The sequence below is a fragment of the Perca flavescens genome, chromosome 8 (assembly GCF_004354835.1).
Source record: "Perca flavescens isolate YP-PL-M2 chromosome 8, PFLA_1.0, whole genome shotgun sequence".
In the NCBI taxonomy this organism is placed as follows: domain Eukaryota; kingdom Metazoa; phylum Chordata; class Actinopteri; order Perciformes; family Percidae; genus Perca; species Perca flavescens.
Window position 1 is genome coordinate 31,647,831 of NC_041338.1, and position 11,651 is coordinate 31,659,481.

Here is an 11,651-nt window from a genome sequence, read left to right on the forward strand (position 1 = left end):
CATTACCTTAATTAATAAATATTTTTGTATCTCTTTTCGGTGTTGTACTTTGTAGATGGTCCCGAAGCACTCGTCTTGCCTCTCAACACCGGAACTAAACAGAGCTGAATTAGCACACATTTTATGCATTTCTTTCACATCTACTGCAGTCACATTCACTGTGTTCACTCAGAAGGAATCACTTCACATGGGTAGGCACTTGTAATGACATTTTGAACACGTTAAGAGGCACATTTAAAACTTGCTCGGTTTCAGCCTCCTGGGTGCTAATGCTAGTAGGAGGATAACACGATTGTTTTCGTTTTTCTCTCTACTGACAGCACTCCAAATTAACAAACAACAGAGCTACATGTTGAAATCGACCGGAATTCTCCTTTAATACCCAGGGGGTTTCCGCATGGTGCTCCCTGTTTCAGCTTAGCATGCTGCTTGGCTGGTCCAGGGAGCATTATCAAGAGCAGAGCCATCAGTGCCAAGCATAACTGTATTTCCATTTGTTGCAATAAATGGTTAAATGTGGAGAGTGTTCCTGACTGAACTTCTTTTATGATTTGACACTATAAATAAAATTGAATTGGAAATTGTATTACAGGTAGAAAGACTTAACATGCCAACATTTCCTAATTAGTACTAAACACAAAGTGCAGCTGGGGCTGATGGGAACATCACTAGTTTTGCAGGTATTAGTATTGGACAAATATGTATTTGACCTGATGATGATACTAGGTGTTGAGATTAACTGTATGTACACACCGCCGCCGACTTCAGCTTCTAAAGTTACCGGAAGTCATTCATTTTCAATGGAAGCTGGCTTCTTTCAGCTGCAAGGAGTCACGTTTTGGGCGACCGGAGCGTCAATCAGAAAGTTGAAAATATGTCAACTTTATGGTAATGATGACGCGGTTCAGTGGCAAGCAGCGGCAAACGCCAGCAACCAATCGGAATATAGACGTCCTTCGCACTGGCTGATTCCGAAGAAACATACGATGTAAACTTTCATTCCTACCAAAACATTAGTTCCGAGAAAATGGAGGAAAAGCTCATAATCGCCGTTGCTGGGTTTTGTATCATTTATGATATGACGTTGTTTGCGTATAGGGACCATTTAACGTTACCTGCCAGTCACATGGTCTCTAAACAGTCCACTCACAGTGAAGTCCGGCACGGATCAACAGCTGGTGGCTGCTCATTCTGCCTGCATTCTGCTACGGTTCAGCGGCTAACGAGCAAGTTAACTGCTAACAGACACCGCTGCGGCCAACAAACAATACAAATTATGTCATTATATATGTAATTTATAAAAGGTTTCTAGTGTCAATGTATTGGCCATGCAGTGGCTGCTTGTGCTTTTTCTTCAATCATGTGTTGAACGGGTTCCGCCATCCATTCCGACTTACCCCCACTCCGACATTGACGTCTAAATTGTCGGAGTGGTGGCACTCCCATTGTTTTCAAACGTCCCACCACTCCGACAATTTTTGTTTCCGTTAGGGTTAGGGAATAGCGGCATGTCGGAATAGCGGCATGTCTGAATAGAAGCATGTCGGAGTGGCAGCATGTCGGACTGGCACCATGTTGAACATGATCGAACATATAATGCTGCCACGTCAGAGCGGCCAAAGCGCCAAAAAGCTTCCCCGTACTTTTTGAAAAGCGTCCTTGACAGGGCAGCCAGAGCTTCTTTGCAGCTCAAGTCGGCGGCGGTGTGTACGTACAGTTAGGGATCAACAAGGTTAGTACAATTCATCCTCAGGGGGACATCAAATTTCATGGCCATCTATCTAATAGTTGCCGAGACGGTGGCGCTATCGCTGAAGTCACAGGATCACCAAAATCATTAGGCTTCATGAATGTCTTTACAAAATTCCATAGCAATCTGTATTGAGGTATTTTTGGATGAGCTGCTTTAGTGTTACGTCTGTTCCAGTTAGCCATCTCCTAGACTACCTTTCAACAAATCTTAGGTATGTGGTGTGAAGTTGTGAAGGCAGTTGGAGATACCAGACCCAGAATATGATCCCAGTAAACACACAAGAGTCACTCAAAATAAATGTTAAATGCTTTACTCCTGCGACCTCCTTCAATATGATGAGTTTCTTCTTGTATAATGATTGAATGTCATTCAGAAAGGTGGATTCTTAGAAACCTGATGATTACCTTACCATTTTCTGCAATTACCCTACATTTACCGGCTGCAAATATCTTATATCTTTGTTGTATGTGATTGGTCAGAGATCAGAATTATACACCACAAAACAACTAAATGAAATGTACATTACCAGTATCTGTCTTGGTATGTTGAAATGCTTTGGTGTGGATTTTTTTCCCTGCTGATCCTGGTGCCCATCGGCAGACAGTAGAAGACTGTGGCTACGCCAGTCATCTCTCAGGTGTCAATTTTGTATAAACGCAGAGCTTGTGGAGCTGAAAATAACAGTGGGCAGCATGCTGAGAGAAGCCTTCCATGGATAAATAGAGGCTCTGAAATGTGTGAGAAAGGTCACATGTTTCATTCATATTTTCTATGTTCTCTGAAGGTTATGGATGAATGGACATAGGAGCAGGTTAAAGGTGAACTTGGTATAAATAGCCGGTGTGGGAAGGTACGAAGCATAACCTTGTCAAGATTTGTATGCTACTAAAATTAATTAAACTGCTCTGACCCAGGTTCACATATTGGCAGCATTGCTAATATTTTATAATAACCATTGCTAACAAATGGTAAATTGATAGTTAATTAAACTTAAGTTATAGTTAAATAGTTATTTTACTGTTAACTAACAAATTAGAATTAATAATGTTTACTAATTATTAGTTATGCTATAATTTATGTTTTATTGTGGCTCACATCATAACATTTTATATATTTTATAAGGATGTGTTAATGATTAAGAAATTGTTAATTTCTTAATCATTAATACTCTACATCCACAACGTTCCACTTCCAGGATTGCTCTGTCAGAAATTCTTTCATTTCTTTCACTCATTTAGGCTGGATATCTTTTACCTTGGACTTTCTATGTGTTGACATTTTAAAATCCGGTGGATTTCTGAGGACTATGGTTAACTGCTCCTCAGATCTCTGCAGGGTAAATCCAGACAGCTAGCTAGACTATCTGTCCAATCTGAGATTTCTGTTGCACGACTAAAACAACTTTTGAACGTACAAATGTTCCACCAAAACAAGTTCCTTCCGAGCCTATTTTGTAGCGTCACCGCAGCTTGTCTCCGATACTTAGCACCGCCCAAGACGATTGTGATTGGTTTAAAGAAATGACAATAAACCAGAGCGCATTTTTCTCCCATCCCGGAATGCTGTGTGGACTAGCCAGACCCTCCTTTGCAGCGCTGTGGAGGAAGGTCTGGCAATGTGAGACTAATAAGCCGTTAATAAACATTATTTGGATGGCTATTATAAAGTTGCATCTGATGAATACAATACCTTGTTAATAGTTATTTTAGACTTTGTAAAGCATCTATAAACAGTTTACAAATAATCAAATGATCATCTCTTTTATAGATGGCCAAAAAAAGATTTAATGGGGCCAAATGAATGTTACTTGATGCTTTATAAACCTTCTTAATATTACATTAAACTAATGATAAAATAACATACATTACAATATTACTAATAATTATTAACCATTACAAAGCATTTAATTGTTAGGTCCCATGGCATGAAAATTTCACTTTATGAGGTTTTTTTTAACATTAATATACGTTCCCCCAGCCTGCCTATGGTCCCCCAGTGGCTAGAAATGGTGATAGGTGTAAACTGAGCCCTGGGTATCCTGCTCTGCCTTTGAGAAAATGAAAGCTCAGATGGACCAATCAGGAATCTTCTCCTTATGAGGTCATAAGGAGCAAGGTTACCTCCCCTTTCTCTGCTTTGCCCGCCCAGAGAATTTGGCCCACCCATGAGAGAGAGAGACATCATGGCTTTCAAACGAGCAAAGTGGCAGTTGGTCAAGTCCAAACCCCCACCCTCCACCTTGCCCCCTCCCCCTCCCTCCCCCTCTCTCCTCCTCAATAGCTACAGACACAGAAATGGCACACCCTAAGGAAAGCTCATTGTGGGACTGGCTCTGGGCTGTAATTCTGCACCAAGGCTGAATTTCGGGAAAGAGACTTCAGATACAGTATTAGGGGACCACTAAGGCTTATATAAAAGCATCCAAAGAGCACCATGTCATGGGACCTTTAACAATAAAATAACTATTAACTAAAGTTGAATGAACTATCTATTATAAAGTGTTACCGCAGTAGTTTATCAGATGATTCCCACTGTTCAGTGGCTTTCAGTAAACATATCAGAAGATCTTTTGGTATACAGCTACAAGAAATGATGAAGGAATTACAACAAAATAACTTCCTTTTCCGTGCAAAGAAAAAACTACAATGAGAGTTTGTATTTCACTCTTCTCTCTTTAAAACTGTCAGATATTTCTCATCCCTCATTCACCTTTGCAGCGCAGACAGACCTGTTCACTCAACAAAAAAACGGCAGCAAAAAAAACTCATGTGGCTGTCACCGAGCGATAAATGTGTCTTTGGAAAAGGTCACGCTGGTTGTTTTTTTAAGCATCAGCCCCCCTCGCAGGTCTTTGACTGTACCTGGTCCTTTCAAAGGCTCCTTTTAGAATGCAAGTAAAAGCTGAGTTTGACGCTTAAGGTATGTGACAGCTTTACTCAGCGTTTAGACTGAAGACATAACCCCATTTGTCTGCTTTGTCTTCTTAATCATTCACCTTTATTTATGGCAGCAGAAACCTTTCTATAATGGCAGCAAATGTTTTCTTAAGTAGAAAGTATAAAAGAATGATTGCTGCCATGCCTGTGCATAATGCCTATGCATACAGTGGAAAGATTACCACCTGGGTGGAAAGTCAAACAGTGTGTATTTATCTATGAGGTCAGTATCCCCGTACAGTATAGAGCTGTGGTTCCGAATCTAATTTCTGGGGGTCGACAGATGGTTGGGGAGAGAAAAATGAAATAACATATTTTAGATTGGGGAATGGTTTTTACATTACTGTGTGAGTTTGGTACATTTGCACATCAGGAGGTCCTGGAACACAGAAAGGGGTCTGAAGGCAGGTCGGGGTGAGAGAAAAAGTCACAAATGCAGCAGAAATCCACAGAGCCTGGAGCACATTCGACAATGCTAGGGACTAGCTGCTAAAACTAAACTAAACTGAACTAAACTGTTTACATGTATTAATCAGAGAATTCAGAATCATCACTCAATATCAGCAGGCAAGAGGCGTGTAGAAACAACACACCGGTTTGCAGCTCTTTCTCTCATCATCTAACCCTAACCCGGACATTAAACAGACTTTACCCTTCCAGCTCCCTAGTACAATGTTTGTGTAATGTCCAATTGAGCCCATGTGCGACTAGAGCCGCTCATTGTGCCGAGAATTCACAGCGAGTGAGTGGGCATATTAATGATGTTTTATCATGTGGCTGGCTTAAAACAGAAAGGAAACAAACAAATATCAGTGTGAAGAAGAAGGGCCATTTAAACGAAGACGGCAACAGAAATGTCTAACTGGCGAAGCAACGAGATTCGGGAACTTCTGTAGGGAAGGGCTGACGGCTGTATCGCCAGACAAATTCAAGGAACTGCAAGAGACTCGTTTATGACCAAATTACGAAACGGCTACATGACCGCGATGTAATCCCCGCCATGCCCTGCCTCATGCATACTCTACCCAGGCTAAACCCTTCACCTAAACCAAACAGAGTATATCCAGTAGGTGAGAATGTGTCTGACAACTGAAAGAGAAAACTATATAAAAGAAAAGAGCTAAATCAATAAGTTTAGCTATATTAAAATGCTGCATAGGTGGTGATGGGGGGAGGGGACAAAGAGGATAAAGAGCAGTGTTGTAGTACTCAAGATCGGTCTTGAGGTTACTTTTTGAAGGTCTCGGTCTTGTCTCGAAATTGACCGCGTTTTTGTCTTGTCTCGGTCTCAGATAAAGAGGACTCGCAGGGATACAGTGATTCACAAGATTACAGTGACATCATTACTGCGATTGGATGTCGGCCAAATCGTCTACCGGCTACCTAAGGAACTGTTGGTTTTTTATTTAAGGGGCTACCGGTGGAGTTTGGGGATCTTTAGTCAAAATAGACTTGACCCTCCCTTCGCCAGCAATAAATTTTTCTATGACCCTCCAAAATGATTGGGAAAAGAGGCGTGACCCTCCCCAACAATTTATTGATGCCTTCTGTACTGGTTTGCGCTTGGCAAAGTTTGGTAAAGTTTTTTTTTACAATCATGACATACATGACTTAAACTCTACTTTATCATCTTACACATCACACTCTACCAAGATGGTGGCCATTTCAGTAGATTTACTCACTATAAGTCAAAAATGAACTGCTGTTTTATTTGACAGTCAGTGTGTTCAATGAGTTTACAACGCCTCAGCGGTTCTTCAGAGCTCATTAAAAACTGTAAAAACTGATAACGGAAAACGGTTCTTGAGTGACAGATGTATGCCTGTGTTTGGAAAATTAAATCTCGTCAGGATAAACAATGTGTATGTATACTAATTCTAATTCTCTTGTGTTTTAAATATTTTCGGCCTATGAAATCATTTTATTTCATCATATACTTACTGCTGTAATGTGGTAGTCGTGGCATCATGATACCGGCGCGGTTCCAGTGCTCCAGTGGCAGAGATCCCACCATGGCAGCTGTCTTTAGGTGCTCTGGGTAGGTCTGTGTTAGATGTGTGAAACGGGTGTATACAAACGCAGGGTGCTGTCCACCAAACGCAGATAATGGGTACATAGCGGCATGATTCATGCCGGGAATTGAAGCGAGACCTGGATGCGGGAGATTTAGGACATCCGGTTTGTGGATTACTCCTTGAAGTTGTGCGGCCCGCGGCAGGATAACAGGCTGCCTGCTGGGCTGTCGTTGCTCAGAACAAGGGAGAGGTCTTGGCTCACACGGTTGGTCTCATCAGCAAGCAGGGCGTCAATTCGGAAGTTTTTTGATTTCTCCATGACGGCTTCACTCAGGAGGACTGCAGAGTCTCAAAAAGACAAACGTGTTTTGCTTGGCGGACCTGCGCCATGCGTCACTGCGCAGACAGCAGAGCCTCCTTCAGTCACAAACTCATATGTTCTCCTTATCTTTTCATAAAAGGCTCATTCTAGAAAGATCAGCACAAATTATATGTTTATATTTCCTCACCCGACAGGGTCTGGAGTGAAACAGAGGTTTTTGTGCTTCCAGCTAGCAGTCCGTGGTGCGATTTTTGTTGGGTCAGACCCATCTGCTAGCGATGGGGGGCTGAGACTGCGAGCTACATGGAAAAATATGCACCAAACAAGCCACTTTGAAATTTTGCTGTTTTCATGAATACAAAAGTATTACACTAGACTAAAAAACGTTTGGTGACCCTCCCCTCAACAAAGAATCAAAAAGACATGACCCTCCCCTATTTTCCTCCGGTGGTCCATTCCATAAATACCGAATGGTCCTTAAACCATAAGTTTTTGTTTTCTGTGGGAATGTGTCTCTTTCAGATCCATTTGAGGAGTGCCTATCATCGTGTCACACGTGCAGGACTCACACTGGTCTGGTTTTGGTTTTGTCTCGGCCTCGATACACTCTAGCCTCTGTGATGACTTGGTCTGGGTTTAGGTTGTCTCGACTTCAAACCTGATTAAGAGATCTAGCAGTTTTTCTATTGATGGTCAGTGTGGACAGTGATTTTTATAACCTGAAAGTATGGATGAAGTCTCAGATAACTTGAGACCCACCATTGTCCCCTGCAAGTTATCATCACAAAGCCGAGGCTTCTATCTCCAAACGCTGCACACATATCAGTATAGATGTAAAGGCAAGGTCCTCAGCTAATTAAATCTGTAATCAATTTGTACTATGAAAACATAAAAGGAAGGGGGGTGGCGGCTGGTGCGAGGGGTTGGCTGGTGGTTTTATGAGAGCCAGTGGACTGTTATTTAATAAACACAGCTAATTGGGTCAGAGATCTTTATCTTCATAAGGCAATAAGAAGGGTTACTGCAGACCTGCAAGATCAAAGTTTTCCTGAAGGAAGTCTGAGGAACAACAATGAAGAGAGAGAGATAAAAAGAGGTTAGCGAGAACAACATGATACTGTTGTCAAGGGTACGGCACACACGTGTTTTATTTTGTCAGTGGGGGTTTAAAGTCAGTGGTTATGATATGTAATAGGATTCAGGAGAGATCCGGTCTGAGAGTGCATCCTAATGGAGGACGGAGCAACAGAGCAGCAGAAGTCTTCTGATGTCTTTCATCTCAACAGGAGGGATCATCCTGCCCTCTAGTGGAAAATTAAATGAACTACGTACAATTCTCATTTCGGTCTCACACAACATCCCTGTCCTGCTATTCAGTACTAGTACAGTTCTAAGCCAATTATGATCTATTTTATCCATTTATCTACATATATATGTAGAAATGAAGATTATGTATGTATATGTCTTGTGTGTGTATGTGTGTGTGTGTGTGTGTGTGTGTGTGTGTGTGTGTGTGTGTGTGTGTGTGTGTGTGTGTGTGTGTGTTTTCTTGTTTAACTATGTTCGTGGGGTCCAAAAACCAGGAGTCCAGTGTACTTGTGGGGTCCCGACAGCTTTGTGGGGCCAAAATGCTGGACCCCACAACTTTAAAGGGATGTTTGAGGGTTAAGACTTGGTTTTAGGATTAGGGATAGAATAAGGTTATGGTTAGGGTTAGGGTAAGGGTTAAGGTTAGGCATTTAGTTGTGATGGTTAAGGTTAGGGTAAGGGGCTAGGGAATGTATTATGTCAATGACGGGTCGCCACAAAGATAGTGCCATAAACCTGTCTCTGTGTGTGTGTGTGTGTGTGTGTGTGTGTGTGTGTGTGTGTGTGTGTGTGTGTGTGTGTGTGTGTTTGTGTGTGTTTGTGTGTACTGTGGGTTGTTTCCCCGCTGTCATTCTGGTTTTTCTTGTATGGTCTACCTGTTCTAAGGGAAAAGGCCTAGGCAGGTTGGGAAGCCATGTGCACACTGTACCTGCATGTATGATTTGTTGATTTTACAAACATTATGTTACAGTTGAGTGCCACTTCAGTTCTGGTATTCTATCTGCATTCTTTTAACAATTCTACAACACGCTATTGAGCCAGTTTTGTTTTATTTAACTTGGGGGTTTTTTTTCCCCCCCATCTTCATTCTTTGTATCTTGTCACTGCCTATTGTAAATATTGTTATTGCTGTGTTTGGTCGCCCCACTTGTCCACTGTCACAAGTCACCTTTCTTTCACTCATGTTTTGCCATTACCTTCATCTCAGCACATTTGTTTTAGTGTTTTTATCCCTCCACCCTTCCAGAACATAACTGCAGGGTTTCTTTCAAGCAATATGTTCCGCCACCAGCTTATTTACACCAGCTTGTTTCACCTTGAACAAGAGAGGGAGAAACTGAAATCAGTTGCTGTAGGCCTACTGTTAGTCAGAGGCGAAAACCTGCATACACTCTTACACATAGTGGGCATTAAGAGACAGCTATAGATTAGTGCTTTTCAATTAAAGTAATATTTCATTTACATGTCAGCACAACACCACCTGCTGATTCAACTGATTTGTAGTGAAAGTAGCTGATGAGCTTTTGGTACGCATATGAAATCCAGCGATTGTGTTTAATCGAATTTGCATTTAAATGGAATTTCGAAAGACCAAACTACAGTGCTACACGTGAAAAGTATCTTCAAAGATTTTACACTAAACGACAGATAATTAAATTTCCAAGGATTAAAAGTTAAGTTTTTTTTTTAATACTTTATTGCAATGTTCTTTCACCCCCTTAATTTCTTTGTACATGGACTCAGAAGTGTTAATGATTGTCTCATTGTCATGTACAAAGAAATTAATGACTAATAAATAATAACTGCAAAACACCAAAACAAAACCAGAATAAGAAAATAAACACATAAATAAATAAAAAAAGAAGAAAAAAAATAGATAAAAAGAAAAAAAAGGGGTGGGGGGGGGATACTGTAGGGTAGGGGAGTGGGTATTGGGAGGTACCTTATTACAAGTCTTATTTATTTTATTTTACAGATTTTTTCTTTTCTTTTCTTATTCCATTTATATGTGTGATCTCTGATTGTAAAGGTTAATCTTTCCATGTATAAAGTTTGCTCTATTGTTGACAGCCATGAATTTAATTTCAGTTGATTTGACTGTTTCCATGTCCTTGTCACCTGCCTCATGGCAGTCACACGTAGTATGTTAAAAAGATGCAGGTTTTCTGGAAGTATCATTTCTTGTAGGTAAATACCCAACGTATTTTCAATTTTCAGAGGTCCTTTTAAATCAAAAATATACGTTAAGGTTTTCTCGACCTCTTCCCAAAAGGGTATTAATATTGGACATGTGAAGAATGTGTGTGTATACTGTAGTTTGCTACTTGTTCCCCACATCCTCTCCAGCAACTAGACTAGTCCCATGTAAGGGCTAACATTTCCCATACTTACTGTATGTGGCGTAATGAAGTAGCTCATGCTCACTTTCCAGGCAAACTTCCTCCAGTATTTTGATTGTGATGCCTGAAAGTTTCTAGTTAGTGACTCTTTCCATTCTTCTGATATGATCATTTCCAAATCTTTTTCCCATTTTTCTTTTACATTATTTTCTACAATAAGTAAGTAAGTAAGTAAAGTTTATTTGTATAGCACCTTTCACAGATAAAAATCACAAAGTGCTTCACAACAAAATGTAATACAATACAACAAATTAAAATACAAGAACATTTAAATAGCCTCTGACCTAATGGCCTCAGACTATGGGTGGGAGTATGAAGCTATGTAGGGAGGAACTTGACAAAAGAGAGTTTTTGTAATATTTTGTAGATATTTGAAAGCTTTTCTTTCACTTTTATTTTATTTTCAATCAAGTATAGTCATTATATATAGTCATAATATAAGTCATTTTTTGATTTACACTCTTCTAGATATTTCATAAGGTAACTTCTTACCTGTAAATACTTTTTAAAAATGTGTTTGTTCTAAATGATATTGGGAGGCTATTATTTCATATGAATTTATGGAGTATTTTGTGAGTAGTTGAGAGTATGTTACTAGCCCTTTACTAGCCTGGTAATCTAAGATTTGATCAGTTGATTCAATTCTGTAGATTTGGAACACCAAACCTACCCTCTTCTTTCAGTTGTTGTAAGATTTTAAATTTGATTCTCTGTTTTCTGTTATTCCAAACAAAGTTAGAAATCATTTTATTCCATATATTAATTTGCCATCCTGGTACTATTGGTAATGCTTGGAATAGGAATAAAAATTGTGGGAGGACCATCATTTTTATTGTTTCTACCCTGCTTAATATTCCCTCTGGTATTTTTCTCCATCTGTTCAGATCCTGTCTTATTTTACTTTCCAAGACACGGTAGTTATTCTCATATAATTCATCTAGATTCTTACTAATATTGATACCCATTTATTTAATTTTATTTGTATCCCATTTAAGTTTGTAGTCGTCTTTCGATGCTTGACTAACTTGTTAAGGCTTCACATGTGTTGTTATTTAATTTGTATCCTGAGACATTTCCATATTCTTCAATTGTTTTCATCAGTTTATGCACCGATTCAAAATTTAGTATATTGTGTTC